The sequence below is a fragment of the Chiloscyllium punctatum genome, chromosome 8, assembly GCF_047496795.1.
Source record: "Chiloscyllium punctatum isolate Juve2018m chromosome 8, sChiPun1.3, whole genome shotgun sequence".
NCBI classification, from domain to species: Eukaryota; Metazoa; Chordata; class Chondrichthyes; order Orectolobiformes; family Hemiscylliidae; genus Chiloscyllium; species Chiloscyllium punctatum.
In genome coordinates, this window is record NC_092746.1 from 118,826,590 (window position 1) to 118,852,008 (window position 25,419).

The window sequence follows — 25,419 nt, forward strand, 5'->3', positions numbered from 1 at the left end:
ATTCCAGATTTTTATTGAATTCAAAATCCACTATTTGCTGTGATGGGATTCAAACCTGGGTCCTCAGAACATTATCTGGATCTTTGGATTAACAGTTCAGCAATAAAACCACTAAGCCATCACCTCCCCTAATTATCCCACCTCCCCTAATTATCAAGCTTCAAAAATAATTCATTAGCTGTCAAGTGCCTTAGGAGTGTTGAGAGTGATCATGAAAAACAAGTCATAAATAATTAAGTCTTTGTTCTTTTGAACTAAACCAAACTAACTTAGTTAAATTTTAAAAAACCCAAATGTTAATATAAAATATCACAAACAATAAAAAGATATGACTGACTGGTTTAACAGTCCACAGGATTGACACTGTTGGAGTTGATATTTACAATGCAGCTTGTGAGACGAAGTAGGGCTCTTTTGTCAAAATGGTAGTGTTCCTACCTTAAAATCAGGAGACCGAGGTTTAAGTCCCACTGGTTGTTAATAATATCTCTGATATTTTCTAATCAATCTATTCAAAGAAAGTCTTCCACAACACTTTCCAAAAGACGTGAATTTACACAGCACTTTTCACTACCTCGGCATATCCCCAAATCATGTAACAACTTGTAAAGTACATGTAAAGTGTAGATACTGTGGTAATACAGGAAATACAGTTATCAAGATGTGCACAGATAGCTCCCACAAACAGCGAATGTGGCAAACTGTCAGATCACTGGATTACTTTTTGAAAGGTGCAGACTTAATGGGCCAAATGGCCTCAATCTGAGCTGTAAAATCATCTAACATTTTGAGGAATGAATAGTGGCCAGAACGTTAAGAATTCCCTTTCAAAACAGGGTCATGGGTTTGTTTACATTCACTGAACAGGGAAGCTGCTAAGACTTAAACTGAAGTCACAAATAGAGAATCTTTGTCAGCGTAGCTCTCCCTCAGTACAGTACACAAACATCAGTTCAAATAAGCAGCTTCGGTCTTTGCAGCAAGACTTGAGCCCACAAGCTTTCTTAATCAGAGGTGAGAAGGCTATTAGAATACAAAAGGAAAATCATGCAACATGATTTGGAGATGCTGGTGTTGGACTGTGTTGGACAAAGTTAAAAATCATACAACACCAGGTTATAGTCCAACAGGTTTATTTGGAAGCACGAGCTTTCAGAGTGGTGCTCCTTCATCAGGTGGTTGTGCACATTTACAGAAACACTCCAAGATAAAGTTGATATATAATTTGTGGGCGGCACGGTGGCACAGTGGTTAGCACTGCTGCCTCACAGCGCCAGAGACCTGGGTTCAGTTCCCACCTCAGTTTGCACATTCTCCCCGTGTCTGCGAGGGTTTCCTCTGGGTGCTCCGGTTTCCTCCCACAGTCCAAAGATGTGCAGGCCAGGTGAATTGGCCATGCTAAATTGCCCGTAGTGTTAGGTAAGGGGTAAATGTAGGGGTATGGGTGGGTTGCGCTTCGGTGGGTCGGTGTGGACTTGTTGTGCCGAAGAGCCTGTTTCCACACTGCAATGTAATCTGTAATCTAATAACTTCCACTAAGTAAATTCCACTAAAGCTTAAATCTCAATGAAACATATACATACCAGGTAGAGAGATATGCACATACACCACCCACCTCTGGTGACTCTCAACCCTTCGTTGGAAATCAAAAGACACTTAATTTAAACCCAAGTTTGGTATTGTTTAACCATCATTATATCAACCCGTTATACTGTAAACTTCAGAAGTTTAATAATTGTTCATGGATTGGAAGAATCAGTAATAACTCTGTCCAGAAATAAACTGTTAAGGGACAAGGACAAACTGTTGTTATACAAGAATTAAAAACTATTAGCCATGTCTGGGAAAAGAAGGAGTTGAAGCTAAATAAACAATCACCCGATGAAGGAGCAGCGCTCCGAAAGCTAGTGCTTCCAAATAAACCTTTTGGACTGTAACCTGATGTTGTGTGATTTTTAACCATGCAACATGTTGCAATTTATTTTTCTGCTAGTTACCAGGATTTTATTTTAAGGTTGCAAAGTTCATTTTATATTAAGTAAAGATTTGACCAGTTAATTCCATGATACCACGTTCTATAATTGGTACTAGGGGTTAAAATGCTGGAAAGATCTGCTTAGAGCCTGTGTGTGGTATCATTTGTCCCATGAGAACGTTTCTCTGCACTACAAATAAATCTCTAGATTTCATTTTTCTCGTAAAATGTGTGACAAACAAGTAGCATTAGCCCGTGAGTATTTCTAAAGTATTTAAAGTATTTCTAATATATTGCAACTTTGACCAGGAGCCAACTGTATACTTCAAGGCATTTTTCTCTGTAAACATACACAGACATACATGAAAACACTTATATTTTAGGGGGCAATAGTGATGTAATGGTAACGTCACTGGACTAGTCACCCAGAACCTTGGGCGAATGTTCTAAGTCCATGGGTTCAAATACCACGACACCAAGCACTGAAATTTGAACTTAAATCTGGATTAAAAAGCGCTAGTGTAATGATAACCATATCACCACTATTAACTGTTGTTAAAAACCAACTCTGGTTCATTATCTGCCATCCTTACTGGGTCTGACCTACATGTGATTCCAGACCCGCAATGTGCTTGACTCTTAACTGCTTATTCTTAACAATTAGAGCCAGGTAATAAATGTTGGCTTAGCGAGTGACAACCACAACAAAAAAAAAGTTAATGTTTCCTCCTCAAATTATCCAAAAGCATGCATGATAACAGTCCTCCAGCAAAGAGTACTGGTGCTTAGCAGAGATTAAATGGACTCCTCTACCTCCAGGGTTCATTCCCCAGTGTGACTTTGGAAAACAAAGGATAAACCAGTTGAACGGGAGAGAATTCTTTATTTTTAAAGTTTGTGGAAAGTGGGTCAATGACTTGTTAAAGATCAGACAAATCTGTGCATCATGAAAGCTCTGCTTTCTGCTTTGCAGTTAGGTTTGTGGTTAACATTTAAAAAGGAGCCAGATGATGTGGGTGTATCTAACATTTACAGAAACATTCTGTGAGATAAAGTTGATATATAACTTCCACTAAGTAAATTCCACTAAAGCTTAAACCTCAATAAAACATATACATGCAGACAGAGAGATACGCACATACACCCACCCACCTCTGGTGGCCCTCACCCTTCGTTGGAAATCAAAAGACACTTATTTTAAACCCAAGTTTGGTATTGTTTAACCATCATTACATCAACCAGTTATACTGTAAACTTCAGAAGTTTAATAATTGTTCATGGATTGGAAGAATCAGTAATAACTTTGTCCAGAAATAAACTGTTAAGGGACAAGGACAAACTGTTATACAAGAATTAAAAACTATTAGCCATGTCTGGGAAAAGAAGGAGTTGAAGCTAAATAAACAAAACTGTTTTAATATCTGCTTTAGAAATGGCTGCCTTATGTCACAAAGACAATGACAGTCCTGCTGAAGAAGTTAAGGAGTTAATCACAGGAAAGAGTTGTCTTCAAACAGACCATCAATGCCAAATGTAACTAAAAGTCAGAAGGCTACTTCTGATAAGACTGGATAGCTCCAGAGCAGTCATCAATATTTCAGATGGAAGAATCTAAAGGATTATCAATAATGTTATACCATAAACTTGAAGGACAGAAAATTGTATAAGAATTCAACTTCACAACTCTTCAACAGCAGAACACATCCAGAGACAGGCAAGGTTCGAGTCATAGCTAAATTCCACCATTAATCGTGCAATAGTCAAGTTGGAATGGGAGGCTTAACTTGCTCACTTGAGGAGTCTTATTTGGTTCCAAATGTAATAAAGTTTAAAGTAATTGTTTCAGAACTTGATTGAGAGATTTCTTAATAAATAGCCGAGTTAAAGGTAGCTTGTGGTAATTTACCCACAACAAACAGATGGTGGGTTAATTCATTTAATTAAATTCTACGTTCCTACCTCTCAAAGTCTACAGCCTGAAGAGACAAATGAACGTACCTGCAATCCCCTCAATTTCCACAGCTGTATTACAGTTAATCTGGCTTTGCCAGGATCCTTACCTCCACATTCAGATCCTTCACCACTTCATTAAAAAAATAGAAACTAAGCACGGCAATAGGTCTTCATGACTAATTTCGAAAAGAAAATCCAGATTCATCTCATGAGTCAATGCTAGTGATGCTTCCCACTGCCTTAACATCCATTCTCTCCCTTCCTTCTCCTACAGACACGTGTTGGATTAGATTTCGTAAGTACTGGCAGCTACAGTTACACTTCACATGACAAATCTAAAAATCACACAACACCAGGCTATAGTCCAACAAGTTTAATTGGAAGCACACTAGCTTTCGGAGCGACGCTCCTTCATCAGGTGGTAGTGGAGGGATCAATCCTAACACACAGAATTTATTGCAAAAATTTACAGTGTGATGTACAGTATGATCGCACTGCAAATTTTTGCTATAAATTCTGTGTGTTAGGAGTGAGCCCTCCACTACCACCTGATGAAAGAGCGTCACTCTGAAAGCTAGTGCTTCCAATTAAACCTGTTGGACAATAACCTGGTGTTGTGTGATTTTTAACTTTGTACACCCTAGTCCAACACTGGCATCTCCAAATTATGACAAATGTAGCGAGGGTCAGCTTACTTGAGTTCATGTGAACAAAGATCAGATATCACATCCAAGTCTGAAGCTACCACTAAACATTTAAAGTATTTTCTAGGAAGACCGCAAGAAATTAGAGAGCTGTGATCACAGCCCATTCCATCACGCAAACCAGCCTTCCTTCCATTGAATAAAAACTGACAGAACTGCAGATGCTGTAAATCAGAAACAAAAACAGAAATTGCTAGAAAAGGTCAGCAGGTCTGGCAGCATCTATTGTTCTGAGGAAGGATCACTTGACCCAAAACATGAACTCTGTTTTCTCTCCACAGAGGTTGCAAGACCTGCTAAGCTTTTTCAGCGATTTCTGTTTTTGCTTCCATCCATTGAGTCTAAAAGTATGGCGCTGGAAAAGCACAGCAGGTCAGGCAGCAGCCAAGGAGCAGGGGAGTCGACTTTAGTCAGGATGCTGCCTGACCTGCTGTGCTTTTCCAGTGCCACAATGTTCGACTGTGATCTCCAGCATCTGCAGACCTCACTTTCTTCCATCCATTGACCCCACCTACACTTCCCACGGCCTCGAGAAAGCAGCCAACATAATCAAAGACCCCTCCCACCCCAGTTATACTCTCTCTCACCTTCTTCCATTGGACAGAAGATACAAAAGCTTGGAAACACATATCAACAGATTCAAGAACAGCTTCTTCCTCGCTGTTATCAGACTTATGAATGGACCTCTCAAAGTAGAGTTGATCTTTCTCTGCACCTTCTCTGTAGCTGTAACACTACATTCTACATTCTGTTCTCCTACCTTGATGTAAAGCACTTATGGAAGGCATGATTTGTCTGGATAGTATGCAAAACAATACTTCTCACTCTATCTTGGTACGTGACATTAATAAACCAATTCAAATCAAAGTGGTGACAAAAAAAAAATCAGGAAGCTAGGATTGTTCTCCTGAAAAGAGAAAAGTTTAGAAGAAAATTTAATACAGACGTTCAAAAAGGAGAGAATACTATTCACGACTAAACAAAACCATCAAAACATAAAACATAGGCCATTCAGCCCATCAAGTCTTCACAGGGGGGGGTGTGGGCTCAATGAGCTGAATGGCATGTTTCCACACTGTAGCATTTCTATGATTCTATGATTTTCAGAGAGATTTACCTCAAGAAGGGGTCAGAAACTATTCCTAGTATTCCAGCTGTGCTCTGACTAGTCCCTTGTATAGTTGTAGCAAAACCTCTCTACTTTTATACTCCATTCCCTTTGGAATAAAGGTCAACATTCCATGTGCCTTCCCTATTACCTGCTGAAATTGGTTGCTAGCTTTATTGTGATTAATGGATGAAGACTCCCAAATCCCTCTGTGCTGAAGCTTTCTGCAAACTTATCCTCATTTAAATAATAGTCAACACAGAAGCAAATAACTAGCACTGTCGTCTTGAAAGACAAAACTATAGGTTTTGATATTTTAATTAAAATGTAAGATTTGGATTCCCAGCTAATCTATTTTGTGTGTGTTTCGTTCTTCATCTGGGACGCTTGCTCATATTTCTGCTGCTTTTGATTTATTATTGTCACATGTATCTAGATACAATTAAATGTTTGTTTTGCATGCAGTACAGGCAGATCATAACATACAAAGTGCATCAGGGTAATAGAACAGAGCAAGGAATACAAATTTACAGCTGCAGAGAAGGTGCACAGAGAGCAGGATCGACATTAAATCCTGAATCCCTCCTCACTCTATTCTTGCTGACTGCTCCTGGTTTAAATTCAGGAGCATATCCAGCAGCTGACCATCCTTTGACAATTGCTAAGTGAAGACTAAAGGTTAGGAGTATGTTGTTTAGTAATGTACTGGAGCTCACTTTGAATCTAGCCTGTGCTGATGTGATAATGAAGTGGGTGCTAAATGTCAGACGTTCAGTTCTCCAGCAATATCCAAAGCCTGGAGCACAACTTTTGAATAAAATACTAAAACGTTGAAAGATAATTTTTAGTTTATCTGAGAGTGAGAGAGATTCGCCATTTTGGACCTCCATCTTGGTGCCCTTCAAACGTCAGAGTTGGCCCCTTACTGTGACAGAGTGCCACTCTGTCAAAGATCTGGGCCAGATGTCAAGTGAGCAGCTTCATGTGGTGATTAGAGTGGTGCTGGAAAAGCACAGCAGGCCAGGCAGCAACCAAGGAGCAGGAAAATCGACGTTTCGGGCAGAAGCCCTTCATCAGGACTGTAACGTCGATTTTCCTGCTCCTCGGATGCTGCCTGACCTGCTGTGCTTTTCCAGCACTACTCTAACCTAGACTCAGATTTCCAGCATCTGCAGTCCTCACTTTTGCCTAGCTTCATGTGGTGGCTGTGGACCTGTTAATATCACTCTCACCTCCAAATCAGAAGTAATTATATTGAGTTCTGAGGAAGGGTCACTAGAAGGGTCACTGATGTCTCCCCACAGATGCTGTCAGACCTGCTGAACATTTCTAGCAACTTCTCTTTTCATTTTGGATTTTCAGCATCTGCCGTTCTTTCAGTTTTTGTTTAGAAATGATTATACCGCAGTTTAGACATCTGGGCGTAAAAATGTAGACTGTCGGAGGGGTCATCATCCAGATCAGATATCAATCCATGGTCCCGAAGAGTCAATAGATCTCATGAAATAGAAACAAAAAGTGCTGGTGAAATTCAGCAGGACTACGGTGAGAGAAGCCGCATGGAGTCCATGATGACTCTTCTTCAGAAGAAGGAGCTGCAAAGTTGTGTTTCTTTAATGCTGTAGATAGAGGGGGAGGAAGAGCAAGATTGGATGAGATGGTGCACTTCCTGGAGCAAAAGATTAAAAAAAAAAGAGTGATATCAGTGATAAAGGAGTGATTCAGATGTAAAGTAGGCGTGAATAATTGTGTGAAAGGGATAAAACAGGTCCACTCTGCTGATGGTAAAGCCAACAAGACACAAGCATAAAACAGCTGGAAGAGGTTGGGGATGGAAGAATAGTCAAGTACAGAGGTCTGAAGTCTTGGAATTTAATATTAGAGTCCAAGAAGCTGTAAAGTGCCAAAGTAGAAAATGGGGTGTTGCTCCTCTAGCTAGCGTTAAGCTTCATTGGAACACTATAGCCCTGAACGGAAATGTTAGCATGAGAACAAGGTTGTTCATTGAAATCTGATGGTACCACTTTGAAGAATAGCAGGGGAGATCTCCCCTGACCAGACCAATATAAAAAAGGAGAAAGTGAGGACTGCAGATGCTGGAGATCAGAGCTGAAAATGTGTTGCTGGAAAAGCGCAGCAGGTCAGGCAGCATCCAAGGAACAGGAGAATCGACGTTTCGGGCATCAGCCCTTCTTCAGACCAATATAAAACTGATTATAGTAAAAGCAAGACACTGCGTAAGTTGGATATCTGAAATAAAGGCAAACTGCTGGAAATCTGTAACACACGTGGAGGCAGAAGAGTGAATAGTTCTTGTTGAGTGTCACTTTTAAAACTCATTACAAGACTCTTCTGGACAAGACTCATATGCTACTTGAAAAGTTAAACCTATTTTCTTTAATATTCATTCATGGGATGTGTGGCCTTTCACGAAATAGGGGTCACTGGTTAAAAATAAAGGGACTCCATTTAAAATGGAGTTGAGAAATGTATTTTCTTTCGAAGGGATTTCAATTTTTGGAACTCTCTTCCTGAGAAGGTGGTGGGAGTACAGTCAGAATGATACAGCATGGAAACAGACCCTTGGTCCAACCAGTCCATGTCAAACATAATCCCAAACTAAACCTGCCTGCTCATGTCCCATATCCCTCCAACATTCCCCATTCACATATTTATCCAAATATCTTTTAAACATCGTAATTGTACTCACATCACCACTTCCTCTGGGAGTTCATGCCACACATGAACCACCCTCTAAAAAGATTTGCCCCTCATGTCTTTTTTTAAAATCTCTCTCCTTAAAATTCTGTCCCCTTGTCTTGAAGTTCCCTCATCCTAGTGAAAAGACAACTACTATTAATTTTGTCTATACATTTCATTGTTTTATAAAAAGGTCTATTAGGCCACCTCCTACACTCTACTGGAAAAAGTCCCAGCCTTTCTTTATAACTCAAAGCATCCTCGAATATTGTTCAGGTACAATTAGGTAGATTCTTGTTAAGTGGGGGGGGGGGGGGGGGGCGGAAGGTTAATCAAAAGCAAAACACAGCAGATGCTGGAAATCTGAAACAAACACTAAGTGCAGTTCAGGGGAGAGAGAGAGAGAGAGAGAGAGAGAGAGAGAGAGAGAGAGAGAGAGAGAGAGAGAGAGAGAGAGAGAGATTCAGGGGAGAGAGAGAGAGAGAGAGAGAGAGAGGGAGAGGGAGAGAGAGAGATGTCTCTCCTTCAGAGTTGAATTTGAGGTTACAAATCAAATCGAAGCCTATTGCAGCCTTTTTACTTTTAGCTTCAAGTTACCAAATCACACTCAACAAACATGCAGTGTAGCCTTTCATCAAGTTGTCAATAGTCAGGTGGAAGTGCACACAGCTCCTTCCAAATCTAAAGTCAAAAAGGCAAAATATTGTGATCCCAAGCATGATTGCCTGCCTGCTTTTAAACAGATTTTAATTGGAACCTGTCTCCGTCTGAAAGCTTTCTCAGAAAGGAATCATAGATTGCCACTTCAGAATTAATATCCACTCGACTCATCTGCATGCCAGCCTCTTATACCCCTCCCCCACATTGAAGCGCCACATACAGTATCATCATGCCATCCCTCTGTCCCCCCACTGGAACAGCCAAACTCATTGCTTCCATCTCCAAAAGGCTCACTTTTTAATAGCACCCTAATCAACGTCAACACGTTCCACAGCATTCATACATAGCCAGTTAAGTCCTGTCATAATGCAAGTAAACCAGCAGCCAGTTTCTGCAAATTAAGATCCTGAAAATGTCAGTTGGTGTCTCAGATACACACCCAGTTAACATATTTTAACAAATGTACTTGCATTTGGAAAAGAATGGACTTATAAAGGATGGTCGGCATGACTTTGTGCCGGGGAGGTCTTAACTCATAAATTTGATATAGTTTTGATGAAATGATGATGATGATTGATGAGGGTAGGGCAGTGGATGTTATCTACTTGGACTTTACTGAAGTATTTGACAAGGTCCCTCATGGCAGTCATATGGGATCAATGGAGAGTTGGCAAATTAGTTACAAAATTGGCTTGGTGATAGAAGACCAAGTTAGTTATGGGGAGCTTTTCTGACTGGAGAATTGTGACTGGTGGTATTTTGCAAGGATCAGTGCTGGGACCTCTGTTGTTTGTAACTTATAGAAATGACTTAAATGAAAATATAGGTGTCAGATTCGTAAGTTTGTCGATGGCAAAAAATTGATGGTTGTGGATAGTGAGGAAGGTTATCAAAGGATATAGTAGGGTATGGATCAATTGGAAAGTTATGTGGAGAAATGGTAGATGGAATTTAATCTGGACAAGTGTGAGGTAATGCACTTTAGGAGGTCAAACACAAGAGGGAAGTATACAGTAAATGGCAGGACGATTAGGAACAATGATATACAGCAGGATCTTGGGGTGCAAGTGCATAAAGTTGTAAAGAAGGCATTTGGCATGTTTGCCTCCATCAGTCAGGGCACTGAGTATAAAAGTTGGCAAGTCACGTTAGTGAGGCCACATTGAGAGTACTGTGTGCAGTTCTGATCCCCACACTACAGGAAGAATATAGAGGTTTTGGAGAGGGTAACACAAGGGGTTTACCAGAATGTTGCCTGGATTAGAGTGTATTCGCAATTGTTTTCAATAGAGTGTCAGAGGCTGAGGGATGACCTTATAGAAGTATAATCGACGTTTCGAGCAAAAGCCCTTCTACGGGCTTATGTCGATTCTCTTGCTCCTTGGATGCTGCCTGACCTGCTGTGCCTTTCCAGCAACACGTTTTTCAGCTCTGAGCTCCAGCATCTGCAGTCCTCACTTTCTCCTTATAGAAATATATAAAACGATGAAAAGCCTGGACAGGGTGGACAATCAGAGTTCTTTTCCCTCAGAGTGGAAGTGTCAAATACTAAAGGGGAATAGGTTTAAGGTGAGAGGGAGAAAGATGTGCAAGGTAAGTTCTTCTGTTTACACGGAAGGTCATTGGTACTGGAACACACTGCCACGGAAGGTTGTAGAAGGACATGTGATAGCAAAATTTAAGAGGCATTTAGACAGATGCATGAACAGGCAGGGGATAGAGAAATAGGGACCTTGTGCAGGCAGATGGGATTACTTTACAATAACATCATGGTCAGCACACAGATATGGCAGACCAAAGGGCCTGTTCCTGTGCTGTACTGTTCTATGTTCTAAAGTTGAATGAGGGTAAAGTCTTGGGCAGGACATAGTCCAGAGCTAAGGGTGTGGTGGAGGCAGGTTCAATCGAGGCAACTCAAAAGGGAATTAGTTTGTTATCAGAAAAGGAGGAATGTACAGACTTAGTGGGGGGGCTCATTCAGAGAGCTAGTGCAAGCACGATGCGCTGAATGGTCACCTCTTGCACTACACTAATACTAAGGTAATGTCACCACAGCAACCATGTTGGTTGATCACAAGCCCAGAAATTCCAAAAGGGGAAAAGAGGAGCATGTGTAGGCCATTCAGCCCTTCATGATTGCTGCATCACTCATGGCTGATCATCTGACTCAATACCCTGCTACTGCTTTTTTCCCCCGTCACCTTTGACCCTTACAGAAACTATAGGGAATTACAGCAATTCCCGAAGAGAATGGGACTTTTCTCAAAAAAAAAGGGTTAAAAGTTAAATTGCTTAAAATCTCAAAATAACTGGGGGATTTTCACAATAAAACACCCATCAAATCAAGAAGCAGCGCAACTCAGTTTAATTACACTTTACATGTCCAACAACTTGTATTTACATAACGCCTTTAACATAATGAACCATCCCCCTGGTGCTTGGCAGGTTATTAAAATGACAACAAGGAGACAGTTAATAGGAGTATCAAAACCCCTGTCTATGAGGGAGATTTTAACAAGTATCTTAAAAGGAGGAAATTGTGGTAGAGAATTAGAATCATAGCATCACTACCGTGTGGAAACAGACTCTTCGGCCCAACAAGTCCACAATGACCCTCTGAAGAGTATCCCACCCAAACCCATTCCCCCTGCCTTTTTACTCAACATTTACCCCGACTAATGCAACTAACCTACACATCCCTGAACACTATGGGCAATTAAGCATGGCCAATTCACCCAACCAGAAAAGATGCCTTCACAAAAAATCAAGCATATCAGCAATCATCACAACGAATTGAGAAAGGGGTAATCTCTGTACAACAGAAAAGCAATTTAGAAGCAAAGGGAAAATTAAACCCAAGACTGCCTCCTTTCGCAATCACTCATGAGAGAGAACTGCTAACCAGTCAGCAACAGCAACAATCAACGAGACAAACTAACTTGCACTTACTAACGCTCCACTGCAGCGTCAAACCCTCTCGGGAACAATCAGCAGCTTTTATAGTCTAGTGACTGTTCAGTTGGCAAAACGTATAATCAACTCAAACCAAAAAAGTCACCAGAGACACAGACATACATGACTCAATGGCCATTCTACCCATCGTACTCCTGCTGACTCGTTGATAAAACAGACAGGAATAATTAATGACCTCTCAGTTAGGATCCTCTTGGAAGGAGCGATCACAGTATGGTTAAACTTAGAATACAGATGGAGAGCGTGAAAATAAAATCCATTAACAGGGTCCTATGCTTAAACAAGGGAGACTACAATAGGATGAGGGAGGACTTGGCGAAAGTAGACTGGCAAAGATTTTAGTGGAACAGTTGACAAGCAGTGGAGGGCTTTCAAAGCAATTTTTCAAAGTGCTTAGCAAAGTTATATTCCAGTGAAAAGGAAAGACTGTAAGAAAAGGGGTAATCTGCCATGGGTGTCTAAAGAAATAAGGAAGGCTATCAAATTGAAAGAGAAGGCATAAAAAATGGCCAAGAACAGCAGGAAACAAGAAGATTGAGAAAACCTTAAAAGGTCAACAGAAAGCCACAAAAAGAGCAATAAAGAAAAGTTAGATAGACCATGAGAAAAAACTAGCACAGAATAGAAAGACAGATAGCAAAAGTTTCTATAAATATATAAAACAAAAGATTAGATTAGATTTCCTCCAGGGTGGAAACAGGCCCTTCAGCCCAACAAATCCACACCGACCCTCCGAAGAATAACCCACCCAGATCCTTTTCCCTCTGACTAGTGCACCTAACACTATGGGCAATTTAGCATGACCAGTTCACATAACCTGCACATCTTTGGACTGTGGGAGGAAACCGGAGCACCCGGAGGAAACCCACGCGGACACGGGGAGAATGTGCAAACTCCATGCAGTCACCCGAGGCAGGAATCAAACCCAGGTCCCTGGTGCTGTGAGGCAACAGTGCTAACCACTCAACCATTGTGCCACCCCAAGAGTAGCTAACGTAAACGTTGGTCCTTTAGAGGAGGGGCATTTAGTTATGGGATATGATGAAATGGCGGAGGCATTGAACAGGTATTTTGTATTAGTTTTCACAGTGCAGGACACTAATAGCATGTCAATAATTGACAAAGAGACGAATGTACATGAGGACCTGGAAACAATAATTATTATGGAAGAGGTAGTGTTGGGCAAGATATTGGAGCTAAGGATAGACAAGACTCCTGGCCCTGATGGAATGCATCCCAGGGTAGATTGCAGGAGAAATAGCAAGTGCACTGGTGGTAATTTTCCAAAATTTGCTGGACTCGGAGGCAGTCCCAGCAGATTGGAAAACAGCAAATGTGAAGCCACTGTTTAAAAAGGCAAGGGTGGGGGGGGGGGGGTAAACAATAGATGGGCAATTATAGACCAGTTAGCTTAACTTCTGTAGTAGGGAAGATGCTGGAGTCTATTATCAAGGAAGAAATAGCAAGGCATCTCAATAGAAATTGTCTGGTTGGGCAGATGCAGCATGGGTTCATGAAGAGCAGGTCATGCTTAGCTAATCTTTTGGAATGTTAGGATGACATTACAAGTACAGTAGACAATGGGAACCCAGTGGATGTGATGTACCTAGATCTCCAAAAGGCCTTCAACAAAGGTGCCGTACAAGAAGCTACTGCATAAGATAAAGATGCATGGCATTACATGTAAAGTTTTAGCATGCATAGAGGATTGGTTGACGAACAGGAAGCAAAGAGTGGGGATAGGTGGCTGGCAATCAGTAACTAGTGTTGTGCCTCAGGGATCAGTGCTGGGACTGCAATTATTCACAACTTATAAAAGATGATCAGAGGAATAGATGGAGTAGACAGTCAGAAACTTTTTCCCCGGGTACAACAGAGTGTTACAAGGGGACATAAATTTAAGGTGAAGGGTGGAAGGTATAGGGGAGATGTCAGGGGTGGGTTCTTTACCCAGAGAGTGGTGGGGGCATGGAATGCGCTGCCCGTGGGAGTGGTAGAGTCAGAATCATTGGCGACCTTTAAGCGGCATTTGGATAGGTACATGGATGGGTGCTTAATCTAGGTTAGAAGTTCGGCACAACATCGTGGGCCAAAGGGCCTGTTCTGTGCTGTATTGTTCTATGTTCTATATAGATGATTCAGAGTTGGGGACCACATGTAGTGTGTCAAAATTTGCAGATGACACGAAGATAAGTAGCAGGGCAAAGTGCAACGGACGGTGAAACTTTGCAGAGGAACATAAATACTTTAAGTGAGTGGGCAAAGGTCTGGCAGATGGAATACAATCTTAATAAATGTGAAGTCATCCATTTTGGTCACAGTAACAGCAAAAGGATTATTACTTGAATGGTAAAAATTTGCAGCATGCTGCTGTGCAAAGGAACCTGGGTGTCCTTGTGCATGAATCACAGAAGGTCAGTCTGCAGGAACAACAAGTAATTAGGAAGGCAAATGGAATTTTGCCCTCCATTACTAAAGGGATTGAGTTTAAAAGCAGGGAGGTTATGTTGCGGCTGTAAAGGGTACTGGTGAGGACACACCTAGAGTACTGTGTGCAGATTTGGCCTCCTTACTTGAGAAAGTATGTACTAGCACTACAGGGGGTGCAGAGGAGGTTTACTAGGTTGAGTCCGGAGTTGAGGGGGTTGGCTTATGACGAGAGGCTGAGTAGACTGGAATTATATTCTTTGGAATTCAGAAGAAAGTGGAGGGGAACTTATAGAAACATATAAAGGGAATAGATAAGATAGATGTCGAGAGGATGTTTCCACCAGCAGGTGAAACTAGGACAAGAGGGCATAGCCTCAAGATTAAGGGAGCAGAGTTAGGACTGAATTGAGAAGGAACTTCTTCACCCAGGGGGTTGCAAAGTTATAGAATTCCCTGCGCAGTGAAGTGGTTGATGCTATTTCAGTATACGTTTAAAGTTCAGATAGATTTTTTTTAAACAATAAAAGGAATTAAGGGATATGGTGAGTGGGCAGATAAGTGGAGCTGAATCCATGAAGAGATCAGCCATGATCTTATTGAATGGTGGAGCAGGCTCGAAGGGCAAGATGGCCTCCTCCTGCCCCTTGTCTTATGTTTTTAATGTACTCAATTAACCCCACCATCTGCTCTTTCCCCTCAAAAAGAAAACTGCCCAGCACCAAGAACACATGAATAAACAATCAAATAATGGGGAAGAATTGAGATTCGGTCAGTCCAGAACACAGCCTGATTCCATTAGGTTGGAATCCAATCGCAATTCCCAGATTCAGAACAACAGCACTGTACAGAAAGAGGCTATTTGGCCTATTATAGCTCCATTGGTTGTCTATCAGAGCTGTCCAATCAGCCCAGGTGCAACCATCAAACTCTAATTTAAAGCATGCAATGTGCACACAGAGTAGGGGCACATGTGTGAACACACGTGTCTGAGCGTGTGCTCATGCTCAAAGCTTACAGCCATTCAGCACCACAATCTCCCAGTGTTAACAGGTTCGAAGGAGTTAAACTCCCATTCTTAGAGATAGTGAAGATGCTTAACTGCAGTTCCAATGAAGGCAATATTGTCTTGAAAGGGAGAAGTGGATTTGAAAAATATTTATGCCATCTAAGTCTAGTTAATAGTTAACATGATCTTCTCCAAGCCTGTTTTCCAGTCACCCAGAAACAGAACAATTTTCCAGTGGAACATTGAGATCAAAACATTTCCACATTACACAATTAACACAGACAGAGATCTCATTTGGGGTACATCAGCAATTAAAGTACTACAAAAGTACTGAAACAGAACAATATGTTATCTCAAAACATTCTGATGGTGCCAACAATGGTGTAACATTGATAGCATTGTGCTGAATCACAAATACCGTTCATGTTAAAAATATAACGTGACATGTATAAAAATATTGCCGCTCCCCTCCCCACCTCGACTTCAAGTCATTCCAAACTGAAACTTCACTAAAACTATGGAGCACTTCCTCATTATTACGAGGCTGCATCTAATCTCTATGTTTCAAAATTAGTCACATAAAATTATCCGTTATATACAATTACAAACCAAGGGTCTCACAGCCAGAGGATGAAGAGAAGGTTTACTTTCAGGGTTTTACTTCTGTTTTTATTTATTCATTCATGGATATGGGGGTCACTGGCTAGTGCCAACATTTATTGCCCACCCGTAATTGCCCAGAGGGTAGTTAGAGTCAACCACGTTGCTGTGGCCTGGAGTCACACGCAGGCCAGACCAGGAAAGGAGGCAGTTTCCTTCCCTGAAGGACATTAGTAAACCAGATGGGTTTTTCCCCCGCAAAAAACAGATTGCTCAGAAGCTCAGCAGGTCTGGCAGCAATGGAGAGAAATCAGAGTTAATAGAACATACAACAACACAGTATAGACCCTTTGACCCTCGATGCTGTGCTGACCTGTGCACCAATCTGAAGCCAATCTAATCTACACCATTCCGTTCTCGTCCATATGTCTATCCAATAACCACTTAAATGCCCTTAAAGTTGGCAAGTCTACTACTGTTGCAGGCAGTGTGTTCCACGCCCCTATTACCCTGAGTAAAGAAACTGCCTCTGACATCTGTCCTATATCCATCACCCCTCAATTTAAAGCTATGTTCCCTCGGGCTAACCATCACCATCCGAGGAAAACCTCTCTCCCTGTCCACCCTATCTAACCCTCTGATTATCTTATATGCCTCAGTTAAGTCACTTCTCAACCTTCTCTCTAACGAAAACAGCCTCAAGTCCCTCAGCCTTCCCTCGTAAGATCTTCCCTCCATTCCAGGTAACACCCTAGTAAATCTCCTCTGAACCCTTTCCAAAGCTTCCATGTCCTTCTTATAATGTGGTGACCAGAACTGTACACAATACTCCAAGTGCGGCCACACCAGAGTTTTGTACAGCTGGAGCATGACCCATGGTTCTGAAACTCAATTCCTCTACCAATAAAAGCTAACACACCATATGCCTTCTTAATAACCCTATTACCTGGGTAGCAACTTTCAGGATCTATGTACCTGGACACGAGAACCCTCTGCTCATCCACACTACCAAGAATCTTACCATTAGCCCAGTACTCTGTATTCCTATTACTCCTTTCAAAGTGAATCACCTCACATTGTTCTGCATTAAATTCTATTTGCCACCTCTCAGCCCAGCTCTGCAGCTTATCTATGTCCCTTTGTAACCTACAACATCCTTCGTCACTATCCACAACTCCACCGACCTTATTGTAATACGCAAATTTACTAACCCACCCTTCTATGACCTCATCCAGATCATTTCTAAAAATGACAGACAGCAGTGACCCCAAAACAGATCCTTGTGGTACACTACTAGTAACTGAACTCCAGGATGAACATTTCCCATCAACCACCACCCTCTGTCTTCTTTCAGCCAATTTCTGATCCAAATGTTTTGGATTGAGTGACCCTTCCTCAGAACGCACAATTTTACCAAATCATTCATGGTCATCAGTAAATTCTTAACTTTTCTTTTTCATTTAACTCAAATTCCATCATCTGCCATGGCAGCATTTGAACCCTGGTCGCCAGGACACGAGTGGAGTTTCTGAATTAATCGTCTAGTGATAATACCACGAGGCCATTGCCTACAAGGTTAGCTCAGAGCAATTGCAGACTTCTTTGGAGGAAAAGATATGAAAGAGATTTGAGAGACACTTACAGGATTAGGACATATTTATACAAGGTAGACAAAGAAAAGCTACTCCCATTAGTGGATTTCACAAGAATAGAGGGAAACAGTCTTAAGGTTTTGGACAAGTGATGCAGGCAGAACATGAGGAAATAATTTCTTAGACAGTGAACGATCGGAAATTAGCAGAGAGGGTGATTAATTCAAAAGGAAATCTGACAAACATGGAAGATCTTTAGTTGCAGGGCTGTGTGGACAGAGTGAGGAATAGGTCAGACTGGAATGCTCCACCCAGAGCTGGAACAGACCAGATGGCTATTTGCTCCATCAAGTTCACACTGACCCTTCGAAGAGCATCCCACCTCATCTCTGCATTTCCCATGGCTAACCCACCTAGCCTGCACATTACTGAATACTACAGGCAATATAGAATGGCCAAACCACCTAACCTGCACATGTTTGGACTGTGGGAGGAAACCAGAGCACCCGGAGGAAACCCACACAGACATAAGAAGAATGTGCAAACTCCACACAGACAGTCGCCCAGGGCTGGAATTGAACTCAGGTCCCTGGCACTGTGAGGCAGCAGTGCTAACCACTGAGCCACCGTGCTGCCCTTTCACCAATGTAACAGGCAGCACGGTGAATTGTCCAGGCCAAATTGCCCATAGCGTTAGGTGCATTAGTCAAGGCTAAATATAAAGGTAGGGGAATGGGTCTGGCTGGGATACTCTTCCAAGGTTCAGTGTGGACTTGTTGGGCCGAATGACCTGTTTTCATACTGTAGGGAATCTAATCTAAAATGCAGTATATGTAAATCCAGTACAGCATGTTCTATTTACAACAGATGGTGGATAATCTAAAATGGGAGGATAGGAAAAAAAATTGTGGCTGTAAGAACTGCTCCTTTTTTGAGGTATTTTAGTTTTGAGGTGATTTCCTCGAATTCTAGAAGCAACAATTACCATTTTAAACACTTGCATTGTTTTGGAACTTGGGAGAAAAAAAGTCAAAACAATGGCACTTTTAAAAGGGAGAAGGGCAGCACATGGTCAGTGAAGGAGAGAGAGAAAGAAACCCACACTGCTAACTGACACAATGGTGCATCTGCGCAGTCACTGCCTTTGCTGTTTGAATTCATGTATCTCTGGACATCAGAGTGCATCTAGGAAAACCTAACAAACAGCAAAATTCCCAATTGATCTTGGAGGAACCTGTGTGGAAGAGCTCACAGCACAGGAACAGATAAGTGCATAGTTTTTAAACGCAGCCCTGCTGTAAACCTACAATAGTGAGTGGAGTGGGTTCTTTCTTGATTATATGTTTTATTGAGATCTGTCTCTTGATAAAATTTTAAAAATATAAGCTATAAGTATTAAGTTAACCCAGAGCAGTGTTTTTTTTAAGAGCAATAAGACAGTGCTATTTTATGGGTCTGTAGATTGTGAAGGAGCAAAGATGGCATTCAGTAGAGTGATATGCTCTTGTTGTCGGATGTGGGAGTTTAGAGAGACTTTATATATTACTGAGGATTATGTCGGCAGGAAATGTTTTCAATTGCGAATCCTATCAGATCAACTGGATCAGGTTGAGTGACAGTTAGAGGTAACAAGGAATTTACAAATGATGGATGTCAGTCATAGCAAGGGAGAAAAGCCACAGATACAGTCACATAGATGAGTTAACTCCAGGAAAGGTAGGAGAGGTAGGCAAGCAATGCAGAAGCCTTCTGTGGCTATCCCCATTTCAAACAAGTATGCTGTTTTGGAAAATGTAGGGGGATGATGGACTCTCAGGGGAACGGAGCATGGACAGCCAAGTTTCTGGTATCGAGACTGGCCCTAATGTAATAAGGAGTACGTTGGGTTCCAAGCGATCGATTGTGATAGGTGACTCTCTACTCAGAGGCACAGACAGAAGTGTCTGCGGCCAGCAGCGAAAAATCAGAACGGTGTGTTGCCTCCCTGGTGTCAAGATCAAGGATGTCTCAGACAGGGTACAGAATGTTCTCAAGGGGGAGCGGGACCAGCAGGAGGTCATTGTAGACATTGGAACCAATGACATAGGGAGAGAAAATAATGAGATTCTGAAGGGAGAATACAGAGAGTTAGGCAGGAATTTAAAAAGGAGGTTCTCGAGAGTAGTAATATCTGGATTACTCCCGGTGCTATGAGCTAGCGAAGGGCAGGAATAAGAGGATAAAGCAGATGAATGCACGGCTGAGGAGCTGGTGTATGGGAGAAGGGTTCATATTTTTCAATCATTGGAATCTCTTTTGGGATAGAAGTGACCTGTACAAGGAGGATGGATTGCACCTAAATTGGAAGGGGACTAATATACTGGCAGGGAGATTCACTAGAGCTGCTTGGGAGGATTTAAACTAGTAAGGTGGGAGAGAGAGGTCGGTGACACAGGGAGATAGTGGGAAAGTGACCAATGTGAAACTGGTTCAGTTGGGAAAAGGAGCCAGTCAAACCATCAGGGTCGGCTGGGACAAAGCTGGGAAAAGGTAGGACCGACAAATTAAATTGCACTTACTTCAATGCAAGAGGCCTAACAGGGAAGGCAGATGAACTCAGGGCATGGTTAGGAACATGGGACCGGGATATCATAGCAATTACGGAAACATGGCTCAGAGAGGGGCAGGACTGGCAGCTTAATGTTCCAGGATACAAATATTATTGGAAGGATAGAAAGGGAAGCAAGCAAGGAAGGGCAGTAGCATTTTTGATAAGGGATAGCATTACTGGTGTACTTAAGGAAGATATTCCTGGAAATATGTCCAGGGAAGTTACCCTGGTGGAACTGAGAAACAAGGAAGGGGTGATCACCTGATAGGGATTGTATTATAGACCCCCTAATAGTCAGAGGGAAATTGAGAAACAAATTTGTAAAGAGATGTTAGTTATCTGCAAGAATAATAGGGTGGTTATGGTAGGGGATTATAACTTTCCAAACATAGATGGGGACTGCCATAGTGTTAAGGGTTTAAATGGAGAGGAATTTATTAAGTGTGTGCAAGAAAATTTTCTGATTCAGTATGTGGATGTTCCTACTAGAGAAGGTGCAAACCTTGACCTACTCTTGGGAAATAAGGCAGGGCAGGTGACTGAGGTGTCAGTGGGGGAGCACTTTGGGGCCAGCAACCATAATTCTAATTAGATTTAAAATAGTGATAGAAAAGGATAGACCAGATCTAATGGTTGAAGTTCTAAATTGGAGGAAGGCTAATTTTGACGGTATTAGGCAAGAACTTCCAAAAGTTGACTGGGGGCAGATGTTTGCAGGTAAAGGGACAGATGGAAAATGGGAAGCCTTCAGAAATGAGATATTGAGAGTCCAGAGACAGTATATTCCTGTTAGGGTGAAAGGGAAGGCTGGTAGTGCAGGGAATGCTGGATGACTATAGAAATTGAGGTTTTGGTTAAGAAAAAAAAGGAAGCATATGTCAGGAATGGACAGGATAGATCAAGTGAGAGCTTTGGCAAATAGGATTAAGGAGAATCCAAAGGGCTTTTATAAGTACATTAAGGACAAAAAAGGGTAACTCGGGAGAGAATAGGGCCACTTAAAGATCAGCAAGGCGGCCTATGTGTGGAGGCACAGGCGGTGGGGGGAGATACTAAACAAGTATTTTGCATCAGTGTTTACTGTGGAGAAGGACATGGAATATATAGAATGTGGGGAAATAGATGGTGACATCTTGAAAAATCTCCATACTACAGAGGAGGAAGTATGCCTTAAAATGCATAAGTGGATAAATCCCCAGGATCTGATCAGTTGTAACCTCGAACTCTGTGGGAAGCTAGAAAAATGATTACTGGGCCCCTTGCTGAGATACTTGTATCATTGTTAGTCAAAAATGAGATGCTGGAAGACTGGAGGTGGGCTAACATTGTGCCACTATCTAAGAAAGGTGGTAAGGAAAAGCTCGAGAACTATAGATTGGTGAGCCCGATGTCAGTGGTGGGCATGTTTGTCGGAGGGAATCCTGAGGAACAGGGTTTACATGTATTTGAAAAAGGTAAGGACTGATTCGGATAGTCAGCATGGCTTTGTGCATGGGAAATCATGTCTCATGAACTTGATTGAGTTTTTTGAAGAAGCAACAAAGAGAATTGACGAGGGCAGAGAGGTGGACATGATCAATATGGATTTCAGTAAGATGTTCAACAAGGTTCCCCATGGGAGACTGGTTAGCAAGGTTAGATACCATGGAATACAGGGAGAACTAGCCATTTGGATACAGAACTGGCTCAAAAGGTAGAAGACAGAGGGTGATGGTGGAGGGTTGTTTTTCAGACTGGAAGCCTGTGACCAGTGGAGTGCCACAAGGATCGGTGCTGGGCCCTCTACTTTTCATCATTTATATGAACGATTTGGATGTGAACAGAGGAGGTATAGTTAATAGGTTTGCAGATGACACCAAAATTGGAAGTGTTGTGGACTGCAAAGAAGGTCCAATCTCAATTGCCAGCATTTTGCCCATAACCCTCTAAAACCCTTCCTGTTCACGTATCCATCCAGGTGCCTTTTAAACGTAGCTGGTCACTCCTGACAACAAAAGTGAATTAATACAAAGCTAAATTGTTACTGGGTGACAAGTTTAGAAGGGGAAAGAAATTTTGAAAACAGCCAAGGAAACAGGTGATTATAGAAGGGAAGCTGTGGAAATTAAACAAATATATCTATGTGTTGAAAGATGCAGTTGGAGTGTGTATACTCAGTTAAGTTCATCTCACTGGAAAGTGGTTGCATTCAAGTTAAAGCTGACCCCGGAGCGTATTCAAGGAGCAATCCGAGAAACATTTGTCTGTGGAATGTTTTGTGGATAATCATGCTTTTCAGAAAATGTACTCTCAGTCAAGGATGTTGCTCAGAAAGGGTTGAGGACTGACCTTGCTACCATGGAGGAAGCATTCTGAAACAAAACACACACACACACAAAAGAAGACAGTCACCCTTTGTCAGATTATTTCAGAAATAATAGGCACCTGCTCCAATAAATTGTTAGAGATTCTTGAAGATGGACACCTGGTGTTATAAGGTGACATGAAAAAAAAATCAATTGTTTGTCAATTTATAACTAAATATTATATTTTATTTTAAGAGAGAGATTAGCAAAAGTTGATTGTATAATACAGAATGAAAAGATGTAACTTTGTCACCGATCGGTTAGAATTATAAAGTAAGATATGCAAAATGTATTTTATTTTAATTTAGTTTTGTGTGTCTTCAAAAGTTTTATTTTAAAAGAGGGAAATCTGTCAATAAAGCGAGTCAGAAGTCAGACGACACCAAGTTATGTCCAATAGGTTTATTTGAAATCACAAAATAAACCTGTTGGACTATAACCTGGTGTCATGTGACTTCTGACTTTGTCCACCCCAATCCAACACTGGCACCTCCACAACATAACCATTAGCTCAGCATGTAGCTGGGGTTAGTTGATGATTGACTGAGTCGATATAAAGGAGTAATAAGTCGGAGTAATGTGTTGAAGGAGTTGCAAGACTGAGTAGTTAATAAACTCTATCCCCAAAGAAAGGTTTCCTGTCCCACTCACTTGATTCAACAATGATTACAGTATTAGATCTAGTTCTAGGAAACTATTCAGAGACTATTCCTGACTTTACATTCTGGATTAGTGATGCAGTCCAGCACCACGAATCCAGAATCTGGTTTCCAGCATCTGCAGTCATTGTTTTTACCTCGTTGACTTTACATTCTCCCTAACGTGCAGTGCGTAGAACTAGATTTGATAGAGGTGTTCAAAATGAGAGAGGGAGAAACCATTCCCCTTGGTGGGGTAGGACTGAGGAGGAGAGGACATCAATTTAAGGTAAATGGTAAAACAGCTTGAGAAGATTCAAAGAAAATCTAGAGTTACACAGTAAAGTGGTTAGGACCTGGAAGTGGGCTCGACTGTGCTTTTAGAGAATTGAGATTAAAACTTTGAAAGGTTAAAAGGCAGGAGAATGGTGCTAGGCAATCCTGCAGAGAGCTAGAATCGACCAAGGGACAGAATGGCCTCTTCATGCGCTACATCCAGTTTGTAGATAGTACATTAGAAAATGTTGAGTATAATTTTAGTTCCCAATGAGCACAGTAATTTGGTGTTACGAGGAGTTTGGGTTTATCCCGGGGGTGAGGGGGAAGTTCCCGGGATCACTGTTACCTCAGCAGAGCCAAAACTTTCCCCAACCTAAGGGAGGGAGGGGAGACGAGGACAGGCCGGCAGGGTGTGGATTAAATAAATCCACTCGATTCGTTTGCACTCATTCATGAGGACTGCCCTGGAGAGCGAGGGCCCACCTGACAGGAGGAATACTATTTATTTATAGAAACATAAAGTAATCATTGCTTTAACATAAAGACGGAAAGAGCGAATCTGTAAGACTCACACTCGTGCAACGGGGGGGTGCACAAGGGGGCGAGTCACATCGCTTTGCTCAGAAACATCTGCAATTCTATCTAAAAGTCGAGCTCTGAAGGGAAGGTTGCAAGGAGAAAGTCGACTTGAACTTGGGCGGGGAGGCAGAGACGAACTGTCGGTTGTAAAAAACTTACCCACGGTCTAGTTTGCAGAGAGAGTGCAGTCAGAGCCAGGTTCCTCCTGCCGCCCTCCGTTTCGGTCCCAAGTCGGATGGCGAGAGCAGTGAGACACCAAAACTGATTACTGTCTGCCCATCCCACCCTCCCCGAGAGAGAGGAACCTCCGCTTGGGTCTGCTCACACTCCGACCGACCCCCCGCCTCCAAGTACAGAGTTTACCCTCGGGCTATGGATAAGCTCTTCCGCATTGTTGATGGGAGGCGGGCTATAGACAGACGGACTGCTCTCTTAAAGAGGTCGCGTCTACCCCTGAAGAGAGGGCTGTCCTCAGTCACACCCCACAGCCTCCGAGCTGTCTGACCGAAGGGGCTGGAAGAGATGAGATCCCAGGCAAATTGTTTGTTTGATTCATTCACGGGATGCTCACCTTCCACCCTACCAACCTTCGCATAAACCAAATCACCCGCCGACATTTCCGCCACCTCCAAACGGACCCCACCACCAGGGATATATTTCCCTCTCCACCCCTTTCTGCCTTTCGCAAAGACCGTTCCCTCCGTGACTACCTGGTCAGGTCCACACCCCCCTAAAACCCACCCTCCCGTCCTGGCACCTTCCCCTGCCACCGCAGGAATTGCAAACCCTGTGCCCACACCTCCTCCCTCACCTCCATCCAAGGCCCTAAAGGAGCCTTCCACATCCATCAAAGTTTTACCTGCACATCCACCAATATCATTTATTGTATCCGTTGCTCCCGATGTGGTCTCCTCTACATTGGGGAGATTAGATGCCTCCTAGCAGAGCGCTTTAGGGAACATCTCTGGGACACCTGCACCAATCAACCACACCACCCCATGGCCCAACATTTCAACTCCCCCTCCCACTCTGCCGAGGACATGGAGGTCCTGGGCCTCCTTCACTGCCGCTCCCTCACCACCAGACGCCTGGAGGAAGGACGCCTCATCTTCCGCCTCAGAACACTTCAACCCCAGGGCATCAATGTGGACTTCAACAGCTTCCTCATTTCCCCTTCCCCACCTCACCTCAATTCCAAACTGCCAGCTTAGCACTGACCCCATGACTTGTCCTACCTGTCTACCTTCTTTTCCATGTCTCCACTCCACCCTCCCCTCTGACCTATCA

The 25,419-nt window shown here is 42.4% G+C and overlaps 1 protein-coding gene across 2 annotated transcripts in view; it reads right to left on the bottom strand.

Annotated features, from left to right (window-relative positions):
* The window catches only part of zbtb47b (zinc finger and BTB domain containing 47b), a 289,481-nt gene extending 265,065 nt beyond the window's left edge, over positions 1 to 24,416 (bottom strand). Inside the window, exon 1 of one of the 2 annotated variants that reach the window (XM_072576343.1) lies at positions 24,292 to 24,416. The gene's annotated coding sequence lies outside the window, so the exon portion shown is untranslated. The remainder of the gene's footprint in view (positions 1 to 24,291) is intronic. The other variant, XM_072576338.1, reaches the window with a different exon arrangement.
* Between the last annotated feature and the right edge of the window lie 1,003 nt (positions 24,417 to 25,419).